This window comes from Lagopus leucura, unplaced genomic scaffold (genome assembly GCF_019238085.1).
Source record: "Lagopus leucura isolate 7727_CA_CO unplaced genomic scaffold, USGS_WTPT01 Super-Scaffold_100001, whole genome shotgun sequence".
Lineage (NCBI taxonomy): Eukaryota > Metazoa > Chordata > Aves > Galliformes > Phasianidae > Lagopus > Lagopus leucura.
The window spans coordinates 56,473,585-56,495,756 of NW_024962262.1; the positions used below are offsets into that span (position 1 = coordinate 56,473,585).

The 22,172-nt window shown below is 38.5% G+C and overlaps 1 protein-coding gene across 3 annotated transcripts in view; it reads left to right on the forward strand.

The window, feature by feature from the left end:
• Nucleotides 1-22,172, forward strand: part of FRMPD4 (FERM and PDZ domain containing 4) — a 299,804-nt gene that overhangs the window by 231,675 nt on the left and 45,957 nt on the right. The window lies entirely within an intron of this gene.

Here is a 22,172-nt window from a genome sequence, read left to right on the forward strand (position 1 = left end):
GTTTGAGGAGAGCAGGCAGGGCTGTGTAAATATGAGACAGAAAACAAGAGAAATGTGTGACTGGATACTTCAGGAAAGGAAAAATGTTGATATTTGTAATGGTCCATAGAAAGAAAGGAAAGAGAAACTGAAAAATGCTCAGGGTGAAGAAACCAATGTGATGTGGCCAACAAACTGTATTTTGAGTAACAAGAAATGTTAGTATATTGCATTAAAAAGAAAAAAACTGTTAATTCAAAAACTAAAAATTAAATACAAAACTGCTTAATTCAATGTTCAGGTCCTGGGTCACTGGAGACGTGTTTGGTTTCTATGTCTTTTTTCTCATTGGTACAAACGCTGAATTGGTCCAGTTAATTTCTGAAACATATGCAAGTTTTAATTGTGCAGGTGCCTCTCCTCAGGACTGGTAGCTGTCAGTGTTATCACTGTCACCTGAGAGAATGCCCTTACATTTGTATTCCCCATACATATCACATTTTGCGCAGACGGGTGCTCAATTCCTGGGGAAAGAAGCTACAGAAATATTATGAAAGCCTCTTTACTACAGCAATAGAGGTGCAAGCCACACGTGCTTATCTCTATTAGATGAGTGTGGTCAAAACATCATGCATTTCCAGATTTTAAAAAAAGTATTAACCTGAAACTCACGTAACAGTCAGGAGGGAACTTTGACACTTGCTTTTTGCTGAAAAAGAGACCCCATAAACTGCAGAAACAATCTTACTCCTATTAAATTCGTGACTTATGGTCTCTTGACCACCGGCATAAGCTTCACAAATGGATCTTAGGTTCATTTTTTATAGCACAGTGTCTTCGTAAAGGGTTCGTATTGAAGTCTTCATTCTTTTCTTGATTCTTTGATATCCTAGTAATCAGAATTAGGATTTCCATCTCATTTACATGCTTCCAGCAAGATATATAGTAATAATGGAAAACTATACTGATTACAGCTGAAACAAACAGGGCTTACTATGTGGCTGATTGCTCTGTCTGCTCTCAGATGAGAATAAGAATGTAGCCTTTCCTAATTACCTTGACTCTATAGGTAACAAATTAGGTGCTGTTGTATTCCAGTGGAATCTTTTGGTAACACTTTTTTAAAACTATAAGCCTGTCTCAGCTCTCAAAATCTGTCTGCCATTGGAATTTTGTCAGAGACTCATTCTTTGATTAGACTCAAAATGAAATGTACTGGAGTTGTATATTACAGCACTTGAAATGAAGAGCTTTCTTTTCATGCCAGTGGGACACTTGGAATGATTAGAAACTGTTGCTGTATGTACTGATATCATAGCAGAAGCTTTTCTTTACGCCAGTGAAGTAATGAATCCGTTCTACTATAACAAAATATTTTCATAAGGATAGGATATGTCTGCAACTCTGAAAACAATACTTGCTTTCAGCTTTCAATGTGGATGGAAGCAATTTTGAAATCTTGTTTTCCAGCTGATAGCAATGAGTATTATTATATATAATATAATATATATATATTATATATATATAAAAATATTATTTTAGATGCATAGAGGAGGCAGTGAGTATAATCACAAAATCATTCAAAAATTGAGGTGGAAGGGATTTCTGAAGGTCAGTTCAGAATCTCTTGCTCAAAGCAGAGTTAGTGTCAAAGTTGGACATGTTTTCTCAGCACATGTCCAGTCAAGTTTATCTTCAAAGAGAGCCATACTGAGCAGATGTTTCAATGCTTAGCCAGTGGCATCATGAACAATTTCCTTCCTTATATTCAACTGGAATTTCTCTTGGTGCAAATTGTGGCCTTTACTTCTTGTTCCATGTCTTCCTGTCTCTGTGGAGGCTCTGCACTCTCTGTAGCAACCTATTAGATATTGGAAGACTCGGCTTTCTCCCTAAGTTTTCTCAGGCTAAACCCTCTTTCCTTAGTCAGTTCCAAGTCTTGTGCTTAAGCTTTATAGCTATTTTAGAGGCCCTCCACTAGAGTCTCTAGTTGTCATTAACTGTTAGCAGCTTTTTGTCAGTGAACATCTGAGATCCAAAACTGGAAAGAATGATAAATGTACAGCTTTGCAAGGTAAAGAAATAATTAGTTCCCTCAGCTTGCTGGCTGTGCTTTTGCTTGTGCAGTGCACTATGCACTTCACTGGCAGAGGACACTGTAGACTGATGTTTTAATCGTTGTCCAACAAGACCCCACATCATTTTCTGTGGAAATTTTTCCTGAGACTGAAGTGAACTTTACTGACACAGAGTTTCCTAGCCCCCTTTCTCTTTTTTTTTTCTTTTGTTTTGTTTTGTTTAAGATAAGCAAGATATTCCTCTTTGATCAATATGACTTGCGAAGATGTTATACAGCAACTTTTCCAAGGCATAAACCAGCTCCCTCAGCAGCCCTAGATTTACCCCACCCAGGTCCATGGACCTGTGAGTGCTCCTCTTCCCCAGCCAATCCCTGATTCAATCTTTGTCCAGTAATCACAGGGATAAGGGTGTCTTGAAAGCATAGCTCGCTACTGAAGTCTGAAACAAAGAAAGAATCAAGTACCTCAGCCTTTTTATTGTCTTCATTTAGGTTTCCCATCCCATTCAGCAGCTTTCCCTTGGCTTTTCTTTCATTGCTGATGTATCAGAATAGGCACATCTTAATCTTCACATCTTAACTGGTTTCAGTGATAGTTGAGCTTAGGCTAAGCCTGACTGGAAATTCCATTCCTACCTGGCCAAGTAGTACTTTTCTGTTTCTCTTAGGTAGCCTGTCTCCATTTCCATCTCTTGCACACTTCTGTTTTGTGCTGGACCTTAGCCTGGAATCCTCTATGAGGTGAAGCTGATGTTTTACCTTTACTACCCACTTCCCTGCAGATCAGACTGCACCATTCTGGCACTTGAGGGAGGCTCTTCATAAAGATCAACCAGTCTCACTAGGCTTCTGCTTTTCAGAGCTGCATCAAATTGAAGTCTTTTCTTTAGCTTTGTGTTGTGCCACATCTTTCACGGTACTGTAACTAGTCAGTGAAAAATTGATATTCCAACACAGTATTTTTCTGTGATTATATGGTCTGTTGCTGATTAGGTATAGTAAGGTGTGTATTATATTTGTGATGTGAAATTCTATGACTGTTTTCATGCAGCTTTCCCTCACAGCTTTTTGTAAAGACAAGAAATGGTTTGACTTTATGATTGCAGAGAGTAAGAGAAAAAATAATCTACTTTCAATTTACAGGCATAAGAATCACAGTGTACCAAACAAAGAAAACAAACAAACTGCATGTGAAATAAGACAGATTTCATAACTAGATAATCACAGAGCTTTATCAAGCTTAATTGGACTCAAAACTTTTAAATAAAAGTCTGTACAAATGTTAGCTGTTAGGTGAACCTTGGAAAATGAACAGAGTTTTTAGTCTTATGTAATATGTAATTGTTTTCCAAAAAAACATTGCTCGGAAATTTACTTTTAAAAAGTTGTGTAATGAGGGAAAAGGAAATGGAAAATGAAATTTTTGCTCCACTCTATCTTCAATCAAAAAATTACACAGGATTCTGAATTTCCACCAAGGAGAATGTTGTGGTTTAACCCAGCACCACGGTCATTTGCTCACCCCCACCTCCCCAAACTCCAACTCTCAGTGGGACGGGGGAGAGAATCAGAAGAGAAAACAAAGTAGAAAAGGAAGGAGAAAAAGAGAACAGTAATGATAATTGTATATATACCAAACAAGTGAAGCAAACAATTGCTCACCACCCACTGACCAGTGCAGAGTCAGGCCCCAAGCAGCAGCAGCAGCCTCCCTGGCCAACTCCCCACCATTTTTCAAGTTTTTTTTCTGCATTTTTTTTCTCAGCCTCCCAGTGCCCTCCCAGTGCCTCCTCACTTCACTCACAGGACAGTACCAGAAGCTGAAACAGCCTTGGCTCTGTACAGCACTGCTCAGCAGTAACTAAAGCATCAGTGTGTTATCAGTATCATTTTTCTCCTAAAGCCAAAACACAGCATCATACCAGACACTATGAAAGAAAGATCAATTCTGTCCCAGCTGAAACCAGGACAAAGAACATCTGAAAAATGTCAGTTAAATCTTTTTTTCATTAGCAAAGAGCATGTCCCTAAGCAGTACTTCTGCTGTATTTCTAAATTATCCACAAAATTCATAGCATCCATGTTTTCAGATTATTTTGTTCATCTTCAGCAAAACAGCTGCAATTTGAGCTATCTTATCAGGTGCAAATTCATTATGTACATTTAACTCCTAAAAAATTGTTAAAAGTGGTTACACCAGTCTTTTAAGGAAGTCAGTTTTGTGTAGCAGTTTTACTACATGAAAATGCAAGAAAATAAGGGGGACACACAGTACACAGATTTTCACAATGTCTCTATTGCATGTTAATATTTTAATTATGTTTAATTATTTCTAAGTATTTCTTACTGAAATGAGCTTTCTTAACTCTAAAACTGTATTTAAAACCTCCTCTGCAGGTGGTCTATGGTGCAAGATTTTGTTGGTGGTTTGGTTTTTTGTGTATGTACTTGTTTTTTTAAATGAATTAAGGGATATTATTGTTATCCTAGGAGGTCTCAGGACTGAGGATTATCAGAGTTATTCATTATAAATATCCCCTGTAGATCATTTTCATCCATCTAATTCCTTTAGTCCTGTTTTACTGGCAACGTTTAATTAGTGTTCAAGTCATCCTTTGAAAGCTAAGGTTGCAGAGAGATGAATTCTGTGTGGTTTGCAGAACAAATACATAAGCACTCTTTATTTCTGGGTAATGCTCAATGGCTTTTGTACCATATTGAGCTCTCCTGAGCTATTTTCAAGCAGAAATCTAGACGTCGTGTTTATGGTTTCCCATACAAAAAGAGGTCACCTTTATGAGAGTCACTTGTGGTTGCATTCTAGAAGAGTTCCATTTAAGACAGAAAGTTATTGAAGTTTTCTAAACGTGTTGTTAAAATCAAAGCAAGAAGCAAGTGAACACAATACTAAAGAAAGAAGGTGCATTTGAAGTACAGACTGTTCAAAACTGTAGCCCAAGCTACTCATCCTGTTTTTATTTTACTGCCAGTACAGATTCTGTGATGTACAGCTTTTTATTCATCCTTAACAATTAGTACTTTGAGATGCCATTAAAGTCATTGCAGAATATAGGATTTTTTGAAGTATTTGAAAGTAACCAACAATGTAAATCTGACACACTATACAGTGTATTAATGTATTGTGTCAGTTGATTACAGAATCACAGAATTGTAGGGGTTGGAAGGGACCTCCAGAGATCATCGAGTCCAACCCCCCTGCCAAAGCAGGTTCCCTACAGCAGGTCGCACAGGTAGGCATCCAGGCAGGTCTTGAACATCTCCAGAGAAGCAGACTCCACCACCTCCCTGGGCAGCCTGTTCCAGTGCTCCGTCACCTCACTGTAAAGAAGTTCTTGCACACATTTGTGCGGAACTTCCTACGTTGATTTGCTTAGTGTTACATTTATTTCATTTTTCTTGGTTAATTTTAAATGTGCATCTTTGTAGTTAAGAATCAGTATAGCCTCCCAAAGCTTTTTTTAAAACACATAAAGAAATATATCCAACTAGTAATTTACCTTATAATAGATAATTTCTATAATGTCTTATTCAATAGCCCTGGATTGTACTAAGTATGCATTAGTCTACGAAGTCCACTACGTGAGTAAAGGGTCTTTTTATTTAGCAAGATGTTTTACTGACAGTTTGAGTGGCACACAGACACAGTGCTTACCTCGTAAAACAAACTCCAAATAGGGCACAGTAATGGTACTTTGTTCATACTTTGATTAAAATAATGATCTAGGTTCCCTGTATATCCCAAGTGCAAAGACATTGGAAGAGCGTGATCTGTATGAAATACTTGCCTCATTTTAAGCCAACTGTCCTGTTGCAGTAAGCTTTATTTACTCATTGATTACAGAAGGAGGACAGAAAACCATCTTTGAATAGAAACCTGACTTAATTGCTAAATTACAGAAGACTAGTCTCATTTCTTGAAACTGTAGAAGCAATAGATCAGTATTTGGCTTCCTGTGGAATTCCACCAAAAGACTTTAATTGCAGACCTGTAACAACAAAAAAGGTGAAATTCATTAAGGGCTATTCTTTCCTATTGTCTCTATTTTCTATGTAAGAGACATGAGATAACATCAAATAATATGATGGCAAGTTTTTTGTCATGGGGATCTGGAGGATTCTTTCAATTCTGCAGTGGCATTTCTGTTTAAATTTGTATTACAATATGACTGGAGAGAAACAACCCTCCAGGGTTTTAGGCTGTGTTGCATTTTAAGTACCAAAGTAAATCTAATCAATACTGACCTTCCTCACCATCATCTGGCAGTGGATAAGGATTCTATTGCTGCCATTTGACTGTGAGTGTAGCAGGGGACCAGTCTGCCTTCTCTGTACCATCACAGTTAAATGTGAGCGCAAAAATGAGCTCAGCAGCAGTGCCTGTCATCATCATCTTTTCACAGCAACTGTAAAGATCAGTTCTCAAATGCAGTTTCTGTCTCCAGGCTTAGACTACCTCATATATTGTATCAAACAATTTTGGTGAACTTAATGTTAAAGACATTCTTTCTTCATCGATATCAAATAGCAAAAATCAAGCATATTAAGTTATTAACTATGATATTGCTTAGCAGTCAAGAATCTTGGAGCCTACTTTTCCTGAAAAACCAATCATGCAGAGATTTCATTTGAAGGTACTCCATTATACTCCCAGTTCAGTACATAAATTCAGAGGCTGTACACATTTTTGCTTCAAGCCTTGACACTGTGAATGACTAATGTTTTGGTTTTTTGATGCATAATGCTGAACTGAGGGACAAAGTATTGGATCAAATTCTCTGTAGTTGGTAGGAGTTTTGCAAGTGAGATCAATGGACATTTTTTCTGACGAGACATTTAATTAAGTACTTCTAACAGCTGGCCCAAGCGTAGAGCTGAGCTGCAGGATAGGAGAACTCAGTTCCTGTCAGACTCAAGGCATGCTGTTGGATATAGATCTTTTACATTTTGAGGTATCTGCAACATAACAGAGATAAAAAATACCTTAAATTAGCTGCTGCAGTCTAATTGTGATAGCACAGATTTAGCATCATCTGCTTTGCCTCTTTTCTTGGCTGCCACGGTGAGGTGCTTGAGGTACTTGAGCTAATGTATTAGAGAATTTAATCTGCTCTCTGTAGATTTTTATCCTATAATATGGTTTCAAATAGCTTTTCCACCTCGTTGGAGGCCTGTAAGAGTTAAGCTGGGTTAGAAGCTGTAGAGAGATATGACTTGTTACTGTTAAAATCGATACAAACTATGGATATTTTCTTTTAAATGGTTTGTATCAGTGTAAGCATGCAGTATCATATCGTTCCTGTGTTCTTAGCAGCAAGTTAGCTGGTATGATTTAGACAAGCTTGGGCTCAATAGTTCAAAGGTTTGGAACACTCAGAACTTAATTTATAAGATTCTTTTTATGTTCACCAAGCTGGATACCCTCTACAGTTACCGAGTTTATTGTCGTTTTGAAATTCCAAGGCTTGATGTGTCACCTACTTGAAGTGTTACGTCATCATCAAACTTTGTTATGTTTTGGAGTGATGATGAATTTCAGGTCAGCTGTTCCATAACAAGTTATTTTATGGGAACAGAACACAGAGGTACAGAAGAGATATGGAACAGCTGTGCCCTATGCGAAAGTAGCTGTAAATGAGTCCTTTTTCAGATGTGAACCAGCAAATGTTGCCATCACTACCATGCCCTGACAAGCAGGCTTTACTGCTGACATAGGGCATGGGGCATTTACTCTGAAGCTATGATTTGCTTTAAAACAATGCTGCAAAAGTTTCAAAGTAATTGCTTACGTGTAAAAATATATAGATGAGTAGCCAGCTTTTATCTTATCTTATGTGAATTAACCCTTTCACATGATGGATTTCCTCCATATATGTCCCTCCTTGTGGTGTGGCTGCAAGCTCCGTGCATCTGAGGATAACTTGTTGTTGGATAGGTCAGAGGAGGTGCCTGAAAATCTCATGTCTTGTGTCTGGGGACAGAAAGGGGGTTTCTCTTTCCTGACACTGTTACCTGTCTCCTCTTCGGATGCCATTTCCAAATCGTAAAAGATTTTGTTGGACAAGGTAGCCCACTACATCCTGCTGCTGATACTTGAATGTTATGTGGCTTGTGTGGCTGCCTTGGAGCGTATTACTACAGGACAGCTATACTTCTACAAGATAAGCACTGTGGCACAGAACAGTTTAATCAGCAGAGAGCAGAAAACAAGGAGGAAAACAAGATAGAGACAACTTCAGGAGTTTGCTCAGTTTGTGCTGAACAGTTTCTGGGATTGAAGAAGGAGCATGGGCTGCCACCAAGCAGCAGTTGTGAAGTATGAAGATAACAGATGTGCCTTCACCACTGCATGCGCTGAGCCACTTTGCCCTTCCAGTAAAGTGTTGCAGCCATCACTGAGAAGTTTACTACTCCCTCATCCTGCCAGTCTGTTATTAACTGCATATAAATATAATCTAGTGAAGCTACAGTAATGGAAAACATTGACATTGTTGAGGAGCCATGTTAGTTGCATGATGTAAGGCCTGTGATGCTTTTTGGAGCCTACATACTGGGTATTTCCAAACGTTTTTGTCTGCAAGTAGAAGTTGCATTCTGGCTATTTATATTTGCACATGATCTTGGCTACACATGCATTGCTCTAGGAATCACCTTGTTAGAATTCTCAGTATTCTGATCTGTTTTCCTTATTGAAATGTGGACAGTGATAGCATCAGCATTCCCTATTAAGCTGAGATAGTGCTGGACATTTGGGCCCTAGAAGTTAGCTGTTTTATTTGTTGCCGGAATAGCTACAGTGTGACAGAGAAATGTGCCTTAAACAAGTGAAAGGGAAATGAAGACACCAGGCACTGTGCTTGTAGTTACTGTGAATTACCCAAATGCTGTTTTTGACAGAAAGACAGCAATGGTGATAGCAAGCACTGGGAGGCAAATGAGATGTTTTGCTGGTTTTGTAAGTTGACCCTTGGAAGGCTGTGTCTGCTACAAGCGTATCAAGGAAAAGCATAAAGATTTTAATCTCCTGCTTTAGGAATGCTGTTCCATGTGCACCAGTGCTCAAAGGAAATGTAAAAGGTAGTTTAAACTATTGTGAGAAGGGTGAAAAGACCATGATCGATTTGCAATATCTTGTGTGGTTTCAAGAATTTGAAATAGCGTTATTCTTTAGCTGTTAGTTCTGCAGAATCTCCTGGCAGTTTCTGTGTTTGAAGACTTTTGTGCATTTTACAAAACCTCATTTGTTTGTCAAATTGGAGGAAATAAAGCTAGCATAACTCCTGGTGTTGTTGCTATGTCTTTGTTATAGCACAGATTAAGTGGATGGGGAAGAAAAACAAAAATGAGTAGCTTTTAAAAATCTTGAACCATACAATCAGAAAGGAAAAATAAAAAAAGAATGAATGAATGGAGGTTTTAAGCAGTTCTCTTTGGAGCTGAGGAGCTAGCACATAGAATGGTGTTGTAACCCCAGGTTTGGTGTTAAGGGAACACTTTTTCACTGCCAGGGTGGAATTAGCACTGCTTGTTGTGGGAAGGAGACTGAGGGAGTGTCTAAATGAAGAATGGGTTTTAATTCTTTTGTAAGCAGAGTGAAGGGGCTGTGGTAGCTCATAGTCCATTGGTATAATGGTGGAATCTTTAAGAACTGTGTAATGAAATGCTGACTCTGGAGTTCCAAAAGATGTTAAGAACTTCATCTATCTTTGGCATGCCAGTGCTTTGTCTTTCCTGCTTTTTGACTCAGAGTTTTTAGCATCATAATCCTGCTTACATCTCAAACTACACTTAATATACTAAGTAAAATGAATTTTAGTCACCTTCTGAGACTGTATGTGCACAGAAGGTGGCAATCCCTATTAACATTAGCATCCAGGTACAGTGATTATCCCTACATTTCCATTTCACATCCCTGCTCTGACACTCCAGTTCCTTTCTGTCAGAGGCATGTGGCAGTTATGGTGCTTGATACTATAACTGGTGGATTGTCTATGTGGCTGGAAAATGACAAAAATAGTAGAGATGAGAAAAACATGGATGAATCCTATTCTGGTAAAACTCTCTTGTTCCAAATTTCTTTTTGATTCAAAGGGTATGAGATGTCTAGACTTAATTGTGTTCTAAGAAAAGCGGACCCGGTTCTCAATGCAATTGACTTGAAAATTTTGTGAATATTTTTGTGTAGACAAGGTCTAAATTTTATTGGAAGTTTTTAAAAAAATACTGATAATTAAGATCATAAGGCTTAACATGGTCATTAGCAAGTCACAATCCTCTCTCCTTACTGCTCCCCAAATAAAGGGTAATTATGTGACTCAGAGTCTCTCTTAGCAATACATAGTATGATGTAGTTGGAATAGAAATGTTTCAGGACCTTTTGAATTGGTTCATAAACTAAAAAAATTAGAACATATTTTTAGATTGTACATTAATTTAGCTATAGTATAGCCTATAAGGACTCCCAAAATTACCTGGAGAATTAGTATCTATATTTAAGTTTATCTGATGTTCCCAATCAGAAGTTTAGTTAACAGAGAAGGAAAACACTTTAATATATCCTGTCTTACTAGTCCTCAGCATGAGGTTTCTTGTTTAAAAACTGACACTGATTGGGATGACCCTGGGTCATAGTGAGAGGTCAGAGAACAAACACAATTTCTCTTTAAACAAAGGACATAAGACAAAAGCTAGCAGCAAATAAAAGTGGCTAAAAGTAAATTAATATTTTAAAAAATACCAAATGCCAAATGCTTCGAAAGGCAGTTTAGTGTGATAGATTTCTAGGGCATTTATCAGTCACTTCTGCCTTTTTTTTTATTTCTGGTATCAGAAGTGATCAATTATAATTCCTTATAAGCAACACAAGAAAAATAGTGTAAGAGAAGCATTTTAGCTACAGTTTTAACCTTTTTTAGGCTTTTTTTCCCCAAATATACTGTTCTCTGATTTTTTTATTTGACTTTAAAAATCGAAGTCTTCTCCTGGAATCAGCAACAGTAATAGGGAAGGACTGATCACATATATTTTGCTGCAGGTGATTTCTGCTAGATCTTATTTCTCTTCAGGCAGGCCAAAGCTTAATGTATTTTATCTACTGCACAAGGGAAAATCCCTGTATCCGATGTCCTTACTGTTAAATAAAATAAGTCAGCTTGTTTGGAAGTTTAGTCAAAACCAAATTTGTTCGGTTTGTGAATCAAACAAGATTTCAAGAGAAGCAAAGGTCTTGTCAACCTATGTTGTAGATCTGCCCTCTTTTTTTTTTCTGAATACTTGGACTTTTCAACAGGCCTGTTACTCAGAAAGCAGTATGCAAAACAACACTTCTTCTGGAGAAGAAACTTGGTTGCTATAGCAGTTTAAAGTCTTTGAGGTCATCTGTATTAAATAAAAACTGTATAAGTCATGAAGTTTAATCATTGCACTGAGATATTCATTCTTTATATTGTATTTCAGCTCAGTCTGCTTTTCTGTGCATCATTACAGTGTGCTTGTGACATAAAGATGCATCATCTGCCTAAAGGTTTACTGAGAGTAGTAGCAGCATCTCTTAATTATGGAGGATAGCAAAAAAAAGTTTAAAACTCCTAATTAACTTAGTTTGCAATCCAGTTTCTTCTTACTTCTTTATCTCATGTCATTCTCAGTACTGCTCAGTTTTACAAGGAAACTATAGTTTTGCAACTAAAAATTCCCCATTGTTCTGCATTTTATCAGAAATTCTGTTTGTGTTCAAAGCCTTTAATTAAATATTAGAATGAATATGTTAGTAAAGATAGCATTTTTCTCCTTTGAAAGCATTGAAACAATTTCTTAGTGTTCTACACCAATTATAATCATGTTTCAGTGTCCTGAAGGCTTGAGTTCATCAGTATTTCATATAAATTACTATGAATTAAGGAAAGAAATATACTACATATTGGCATGTGAGAGAGAGGAAAATTCAACACATTCTTTTTCAACAAGAAAGAGAGAAAAAGAAGATTCTACGTAGGTTGATTTGAAAGTAATGCCTCCCACATATTTCCATGGAAATTGCAACAGATACAAACAGCATAATAATGCTATTTAATAGAGCAAATTCTCTACAAATCCCTATACAGAACAATTTTTTCAACATAGCAACCACCGTTAGCTATGCGTTTTAGCCAGCAATGAACAGGAGCCTGCATGTGGTACTTGTAAAAATCTGCATGTCATCTGCAGCATGCCTTGTCTTTCACATCACTGTTTCCCCTGCCTCACTTATAAAAATCTGCACCAGCAGAGATGATCCACTATTTCACAGCTGCTGTGATGGCATAGTTGCTGGGAAAATGTTGCCCATGCAGTCCATCTTAGGCTTGGGTTGGAGGGGACCATATAGTCTACCCAGTCCCAGCCTGTTGCCATGGGCAGAGCAGCCACCCACCAGATCACGCTGCCCAGGGACCCATCCAAGCCAATGCTGCATATCTTCAGGAATGGGGTGCCCACATCTTCTCTGGGCAGCTGTTCCATGGCCTTACTGCCCTCTGAATAAAGAATTTTCTCCTAACACCTAACCTGAATCTTCCCTCTTTTAATTTAAAGCCATTCCTCCTCGCCCTGATCACTATTAGGCCGTGTTAAAAAGTTAGTCTCCTCCTAGTACTCCTTCAAGTACTGGAAGGCCACAGTGAGGTCTCCCTGGAGTCTTCTCTTTTCCAGACTGAATAACCTCAGCTCCCTCAACCTGTCTTCACAGGAGATGTGTTTCAGCCTTCTGATCATCTTTGTGGCACTCCTCTGGACCCATTCTAGCAGCTCCATGTTTTTCTTGTGCTGGGGCCCCACACCTTGGTGTTGTACTCCAGATGGAGCCTTGTGAGTGCACGGTAGAGGAGGACAATCACCTTTTACTCCTTGCTGGCCATCCTTTTTTTGATGCAGCTCAGGATACCATTGGCCTTCTGGACTGCAAGGCTGTTGGCTAATGTCCTGTTTTTCATCTACCAGGACCCCCAAGTCCTTCTCCGCAGGGCTGCCCTCAATTCGTTCTTCCAGTCTGTACACATACCTGGGATTGCACTTGTCCTTGCTGAACCTCATTTGGTTCACATGGGCCCACTTTTCATGCCTGTCAAGGCCCCTCTCAATGACATTCTTTCCTTCTGTTTTATCAGTGGCACCCGTCAGCTTGGTGTCATTAGCAAACTTGCTTAGGGGGCACTCAATTCCACTGTCTAGGTTGTTGATAAACAGTACACAGAATGCTTTACGCATAGTGTGTACTCTTTGTTTATGCATACTGTGTCTTCTACATTTGTGTATATGCATTTGCATATATTTCTATTTATGTGCAGATAAAGAGGGGAATGTGTGACATAAAGCTTTTTTTTTTATCGTGGATTTGGAATGTGAGCATTTCTTAAAAATGAAAACCTGAAGCTTTGCAGCTCGTTTAAACCAAAGCCTTATCATGACATTCTATTAAAAAAAATTGTGTCAGAGAGTTTAAAATTATATATCTTAAATATTTACCGTATTTCTACCAGGGAGTGGTAAATAAAAAGTGACAGTTCTGATTTGTCATTGTGATTCTCTCCAGCATTAGAAACCTGTGCCTTCTTCCTGCTTTATTAGGAAATTATATGTTAAAGTAGAGAGTGATGTGAACGTACGTGTTTTTGTTTGTTTTGTTTTTATATATATATATCCACTACCACTGGTATATATAACCGCTACCACAGTATTACTAGATTCATTATTTTATTTTTTTTTAGCTAATTTGTGTTCATGGGATATTTAGGTCACTTATGGCTTTATGTATATATACTGCTTACATTGTTCTAAAGACGCTTAATCCAGTCAATTTAATCCATTTGAGATGTAATGTAACAGAGTTTTGTAGACACTTTCCCTTAGATGTCAGTGGTATTTCCCACAGGGAGTGCAGAAATGGGATCCTGTTGGTGACAGTGGATCCTAGGAGAGGCTGTGGGCATCAAGAGGTTTGGAAGTCAGGCAGCAGCAGCTGGAACTACAGCTCCTAGGAGAGTTTGAAGAGCTAAGGAGGGCAGAGCTGGAGGTCAGCCTGATCCAAAGCAGAGCTGACACTTGAGGCTGACCAACTAAGCATTTCAGTGTTTTATCATGTGATGTTTCAGGTGGAGCTGAAATACTGTTGAAAATACTGAGCCACTTTCCCTGTCCTGAAGCAAAACCTTTTCTTAGCTCTTTCTGTCCTTGTGGAAATGTACATTGGAGTACAGAGGACTGCCTTGTCCTTCCAGGAGTTTTTGAGGGAACGGTATTGAGGGGGCTGTATGCATCAGAAGGTATCTGCTGGTGGGTTATTAAGCCCAGGTGTACACCCACTAGGGTTGTGTGCCGAATACTACAGTTGTCCTCTGAGAGAGGTCAAGATCGTCTTGCTCAGTCTTAAAGCACTGAAAAAGCAGTGCTCAGCTCCTGAAACATGCCTTAACCAAGGGGCTAGTGAAGCCCAGGACCTGAGAGATCACAGTCTCCAGCCCTTGAGCTAAGAGGCTGCATGTTGAGGGTAGAGTGGGACCTTTGGTGAACAGCACCGTAAGATTGGAAAAAAAAAAAAACAGTTGTGGGAAAGTTGAGGTGAGGTAAATAGGGAGGTTGTGGAAAGAAGTTATGTATAGGGCATCATTATTAAGATGCATGGTGCCTGCCTCTCAGAGGCAGTTCTGCTCTCTGCTACATTTTTTAGCTGAGGAAGCAGTCTTGATATACTGACTTCTTTGCAAGCTGATGCTGAACTGCACTTGACAGAGCAGCATTGAAGAAATCATGTAGTGTCTGCCATCGTATGATTAATTATGTGAAGTGTGTTTTTGTAATAACCAGACACCGAACATTCCCAGCTCTCCCTGAGTGCACTACTAGCACATGGCAGTAGTTGGAGCAGTCAAATTCCAGAAATGCAGACACTTAGGGACAGGAGCTTTGAAAGACACATGCTGGCATTGCAAGTTGGGGTCTATTTCCCAACACAGTGTGTTGAATGTGGCCTCTGACAGGTTTAAGCGTTGCTTCAGGAGAAGTGTGTCCAAGGTGAAGTGCACAAGGATGTGCTCATTGCTTGGAGTAAGTGGATTAAAAGTCGTTAGTGTGAATGTTCCTCTGGTGGTCCCTTTGGCTACAGAACTCAGCCTAGGGAAAAACTTCAAGGAGTATTTCATGCATGCCATTGCAATAAATAATTCATTGAATCAGATCTTTCAGAGCAGTACATTGTAGCTAATAGAATGATTATAAAAGGGATATAAAAAGGAAAAGAGTATCAAGTGGGAGTGGAGAGGCATCATAAACTGTATATGTAACCACGTCTGCAGTGCAGTCCGCTCTTGAAAGTGTACTAGTAATTGGGGGTAGTTTGGGAGAAGTGATGAAAATGAGCCTGAAGTTGTCCCTTTTATGAGAGATGTAAGAAGTTCAACCCAGATTAGGATAGGAAGTGGGAGAAATCAAGATAGCTTTATTTGAATATGAACATCTGAATGAGGAAGAACTTGGATAGCAGGCATCTCATGTACTTAGTAGAAAAGTACATCCCATCTCTGAGAAAATACAGCTAGTAAAACTGGGGAAGATGAGGGAGAGTACACATAGGGTGATGAAGAGGTGAGTGCCCATGAGCACAGTCTGTGCAGAATTGTGGCTGCTCACCATTATTTCAAGTCTTTCAGTGAAGATCTTGTATCCCTTTGGAAAGTTGTGCAGTAGCTCAAGCAGATGTTAAGGCCTTCACAAAACAGCTGCCACCTCTGGTTAGCGGGGAAGCTTGTGTTTGTGGGAAGTCAAATTGAAGGTGCATTTTGCTCTTAAGATCTTCTGAAGCAATAAGTAGCTCAAAAAACTACATCTGTTGTTGTGATACAGCTGGTAATCTGCAGTTACTAACCAATCCAAACTCTAATCCAAACTCCCACCTGCTCTAAGTTTACCAACAGAAAGAGTCTGAGTGTGTGTATGAAACCCCTATGCCTCATTCCCAGTAAGACAGCGTGCTCAGTGAAGATAATGGCATGCATGCCTTAATCAGACAAGATTTACTGAGCTAATATTAAGCTTTTATTCAAGCAATAATTTATTTACAGTAAGGATTAACTTCTCATAGCATCTTCATTAGAAATGCAGTGTTTTACCAGAATGCTGTCTGTATGTAGTATGTACTGCACAATTTTAGAGTGTGTTCCTATGACACATTTCATATATTTCATAGAATTGATAGTCTATTGAGCAAATAGTAAACTTAAAAACTATTTCAATATATGCTTGTATAAGTGTTTGATAGATGCTTCTGAACAGTTAAATTGTCTCAAGCAAAAAATATTGGGATTTCAAATTGCCTGCTGTCTTCATAATGCTCTCTTTATGACAGATCACCACTGTCTCCATGAGAGTTTTTACTTCAGCTGCTGTTTTAGAATAATTACAGTGCTTTTGCATATGTGTCATTAACAACGAGGGGGGAAAAAGGCTTTTGTCAAGGCTGTTCATTTAAATACCTGATGCATGAGGCAGCGTGGTATGAATATCCCAGTAGGATAAGTAGGATAGTGGTTGCTGCTCATAGTGCAGGAACAACACACTCTTCTGTTATTTCAGAGAAGGTGATATCATTATAAGCATGACTTATTATGTCTAACTTAATTTATAAAGGTAAACATCAGTGACTCTTTGGTCAAAAATCCACTTGTTAGAATAACTATTTAACAATGCAGGGTTTTTTTGTAAATAGAGTAACAAAAAGCAGCATTTTACAATTCTTACATGATGGCAGTGATAGTGCTGTTTGCCTGACTTTCCAGTGCTGGATTTATGTATTTATTGTAACTCTTGCCTATTAAACAGACAAGAGAAAATAAAGCACTTCTGCAGTTTTGTAAATTTGTTATTTTTACTTACCTGGCATAGATGATAAATTTGCAGGCACAGGGAATAGTGCCCATTTTATTTCCTCAGGAAAACTGTTTAGCATGCAATGTGATTAATACTCTATTTGTTGAATCCATAAATTATAGCAATAACCTTAAAATACTAAAATGTATACTGCCTATTTCTAGATTTTTGTTTTTTTTTTTTTACTGTCTAGTTTGGAATGCCTAGTTCTTTAAGCCTTTGTTAAATGAAATATTTGACAAAGATCTTTCGAAAGGGACAAGGAAAGTATTGTTCTTCTGCTTGTTCTTAGTTTTCTTGGGAGCTATGCAGCGATGTTCATCCTTTAGCAAGATGGATCTGATCCAGAGCCTGCTTAAGACAGTGGAAATCCTTTAATTGATTTCAGGGGGATTTGAATCAGGCTGTTTTTCGATTACTCCATGGATTACTTGTAGTAGCTGCACTGTAGCCCGACAATTTATGGAGGATACAGCTATCAAATGATAGAGAGTGTTTTAAGAAAGTGTTTGCTTATTTGATCTACGGTAATTCAAAGAATAGTTTTGTTATGTGGCATCGCCAGTGGATATCAATGCTAATCATTGCAGATCTCGTTTGCTCTCCCTAGTTTCTTCCCTTCAGTTTCACATCACTGTCTGTGTTCACAATAGTATCTACTGAGAGATTAATGAAACAAAAGGTAAAAATTACATATAACGAGTGTGCCAAACCTGTTTTGAAGATAAATATTGATTATATTTATTGCAAAACAAAACCATAGAGGGGTGAGACACTGGAAGAGTTTTTAGGTTGTTAGTTTTTGTGAATCTGTATAAATCAAAGTAAATGACAATTGTAAATAATTGAAACCAAGTACAGATTTGAAAAAAAAAAAAAAAGTTTTGTGGTAGTTTTGTGATGATCTGTTGTACTCATTACCTTTTTTCACCTCTCTGCAATGATTTCACATCAGCATCTTTAGGGCAGGATGCGGAGGATTTGGGTACACAGTAAGGGCTGTTGTAGCTTGCTGTAGTAGCCTGTAACTTTGTTTCCAGCTACAAAAGAAAAAAAAACAGTGACTATTTCTATGAGCTATAGCCATAGTACTTGGAATTCTTTTTCCAGTATTCCTGTTACAAGTCGAAGTTAAACCATAAGCTAATTCTGTTACGAGTCATGACGTTCACACATCTGAGTGAAAATCTGCCTTAAGTGTGAGCCCAGTCTTGCTGGTTATGGAAAGAGCATAAAATCATTAAACACCATAAATGAGAAAACAGAAGATCCACTGTTTATAATTACTGGAGCCACAGCTTTTAAGTTGTGGTAGGCTTTGATGCACCATTATTTCATGCATGGACTTTAGAGTACTGAGATACATTTCTGATATAAAGCAGTTCATGTTCTTTTTCCTGAGGCTGTCATACCATGAAAGGAGGTTAGAAGGGGATAAAAGGGAGACCATGCCCAGAAGAGTTGCCTTTGGCACATCTCCTGTATTCATCCCCTTCCTCACAATCGTCTCATGTAATTTAGCCACTTTCCCGATGGATTCTAAGAAAAACCTCTGGATGCATCATCACTATCTTCTTTGCACTAAAAATAATAGTAATAAACTTTCAAAATCAAATTTCATTACTTTTTACCTTTTTGTTTTTACTTCCTGTAAGTTATTTGGTTTAATTTTCCAATCCTCAGCATGGTGTTAGAGCTGGAGACACAAAGGTGGCTGAATCGGAAATATATTTCAATTTCTGTCTTTAAATAAGCTAAACAAAATATGTAGCAATTTGATAGCAAATATATATATATATAAATTATAAATATTATATAATTTCATATATACTACATATATGCAGTACATATGTTGTAATGTGTATTTCAGCAAAATGGTCTTCCTTTCTGAACTGAGCATTTTATGTGGAGCAAGTATGTTCGATTCTGAGTTTACAATTACAATCCATCCAGTGAATACTTAATTGGTGATTTCTGAAGTTCAGGAGAACTTTGATGAAAAGCAAATGTCAACCAAAAATGTCAGTACTGTGTCTGCTGTGTAACCTCTAAATCTGAGCATTATCACAAGCTTTTATGAAACAAATTAATCACTTGGAAAGGGAATAAACAATTTTTGAATCACCAGAACAAATCAGATCTAAAGTCCATTTATTCCAGCATTTTGTATTTGATAGGACCAGCTCTGGCTGTTTCAGACAAAGGTCACAGAGAGCACACAATGATTTGTTTACATAATACTCTTTCTTAGGGAAGATTTATTTCTACAACTCTTCTAATTAGAAAAACCGTAAACTTATTTTTTTCCCTGTCTGTTATTCTACATATGCCATGGCAGTACTGAATGAATGCTATTGATAACGTCTGTTTTGTAGAATCCTAAAGTCACAGAATGGTTTCGGTTGGAAGGGACCTCACAGCCCACCCAGCCCCAACCCCTGCTATGGGCAGGGCTGCTCCCCACCAGCTCAGCTGCCCAGGGCCCCTTCCAACCTGGCCTTGAGTGCCTCCAGGCATGGGGCACCACAGCTTCTATGGGCCACTGTGCCAGCGCCTCACCAACCTCTGGGTGAAGCATTTCCTCCTAACATCTAACTTAAATGTACCCTCTTTTAGTTTTAAAGCCATTCCTCCACATCCTGATCACTACGTGACCACATAAAAAGTCAGTCTCTCCTGTTAATAAGCTCCCTTTAAATATTAAAGGCCACAAAGAGGTCTCCCTGAAGCCTCTTCTTCTCCAGGCTGAGTGAGCCCAGCTCCCTTGGCCTTTCTTCATAGGAGAGGTGCTCCAGCCTTCTGATCATCTTTGTGACCCACTTCTGAACCCAGCGTAACACAAGTGTGTCTTCCCATGTACACATCTGCTGGCTGGTTGTGCATAACCAATGAATTTGCCTGTAATCCACCAAAACATGTTCTCTTGGGAGCATATGTTTGGTTGTTTGTTTTTTTTTTGCCCAGGGTCAGAAAGGGAATAGCTCTTCAGGACTCTGCCTGAACAGGAAAAATGCCCTGACTTCCAGCAAGGCATGATGAGCTTTGCAAGTGAAGTGAGGAATCTCTTTGCCACCAAAATGTTTTGCAAAACACTCAGGTGCATCAGGCTGAATAAATAGGTTAATGATATTGGCACCAGCAGTGTGGAGAGCAGCTAAGCAGAAGTGAGACATTTGGTCTCACAGGATGAAGCAAAGAACTAGCAGAGTGCATTGTTTCTAATTGCTGTAGAAATGCTGATAGTACATGGTTCAACTGCTAAAGTTCTGGATTTTGAGGGGCAAAGAGCCCCTTTACGAGTTACCTTCCTGAAGCTTTCCTCCTGGAAATTGGATCTTCAGAAAAGCCACAGGGAAGGTATGAACTTTGAAAATTTCATGGGAAGCTGCAATGGGGGAGAGGGTGAAGGGAGGGAAGCAAACAAAATAAATCCCTCCAGAGCTCTCTGATCTCCCTCCTTCATTTTTTTTTTCCAGTGATTAACTTTGGGAATCTGGCTCTGTAGCTTCTCTTCTTTGCCTCTTTTCTTTATATAGTGGCTGTTGATCCTTTGTAGACAGAGATGTAATGCACTGACATTATTTATCACTGAAATGCAGAAAGTCAGGATAAAATTGAGGAAAAGAAAAATACCTTAATAAGATACCTTAAAAATGGAAAGGAAGGAAAAAAAGGAAAAGAATACAAAAAGGTTACACCATTTAAGATATTTTTAATAACAGGATCATTTTCTGTGATCATTAACATTGAAATTTTTGTTTTCTGTAACTGTTACTCTTTTGCTGTGCAGAACGTGAGGAAGTAGAGAAATGCACAGAGCCAGTTTTGTATCTAGTTTAGCTTGCAGGTAATAAAGATGCATTATCAGTGTTCTGTGACTTACCTGTTCAGACCTTTTTTTCCTCTAATCTACTTTTAGCTGATAGGCTTATCCTAAAGGCCAAAATGATGCCTGAGGGTGGACTCTTTAACTGTTCTCGTTTGCACATGTGACAAAATCCTGACCTGTATATGTGAAGAAACTGCTAGCCAGTACTCATAATCTGCCACTTTTCATCAACTATAAATGTAATTTTGAAATAATGGTTTAATTTTCTTTTTTAAAATCACATTTGCAGTATAATTAGGCTCCTGGGAAATTTCCAGGTTGCTCAGACAAATTACTATTTGAAGAATATTATGTCCATTGGAACATAGGGAATGTTATGGTGATTTCTGTCAGACTGAATTTTGACAAGTCTTTTTTAATCTTGCTGTTTAATATATAGTCTTAAGAAACATATATCCTTTGTTTGCTAAGTCTTCTGTTATGTCTCCTCTGAGGTTTGAATTTTAATGCATGTCCTTGGAACAAGGAATTTATTCTTGTGCAGATAGATCATTGTCAGCATGTACAAATGAACAAGATAAGACTTTTGAAGCTGTTTTGCTTATCTCATGATTGCAGCTAAAGTGAGGGATATCTGTGGTGCCTAATGACTTCATCAACCAGCTCTAAATGAAAGTCCTCTGTGTACTAACAATGAGATAACAGTACAAGCTGTTCAAGACACTGCAACTTGCACCCAGGAGAAGAAATCTGTGAGCCCTTAAGGTTGTCCTTTTGAGAAGTTATTTTACAGAGTAAAAACATCTCGTTTTTTTGTGAAATCATTTGCAAAATCATTGCAAAAAAATTTTTTTTGCAAAATTCCTGAAGTCATTTTGCCTGTTTATGTGGGAGATGTTTGTCTGCAACAAACTTTAGTTGGCTCATATCACAGGAGGCAGCCCTGCAATGTCCACGCTCAGACAACGGAGTTTAGTGCCTAGACCCTACATGCGGCTGCACAGCGCCCTGCTGGTTTACTAGTGTGTGCGACCAGCCAGTGTAGCTATTTAACAATAAAATTGCTCTTGTACCTGATTAAAAATCCACTTCTGTGAACTCCAGCTGCTTAAAGCTAGACTGCTGGTCTAACTGGTCACCTGTAGACATTCTTAAGATGGGAGAAATTACATGAAGCTGGCCCTCTGATCCCAGAAAGTGTCTGGGGAATACCATAAGCCATGGTACCTCATACTGTGGTACCTCATGCTGCGAGGCAACTGCAGCTCTGTCATACCTCTGAGGCACTGTTAGTAGGATTGTGTAGGCTGCGAGCTCTGCAGCTGGATTGTACATCTCAGCTGCAGTTTCTCACCTCCTTGGATTTGC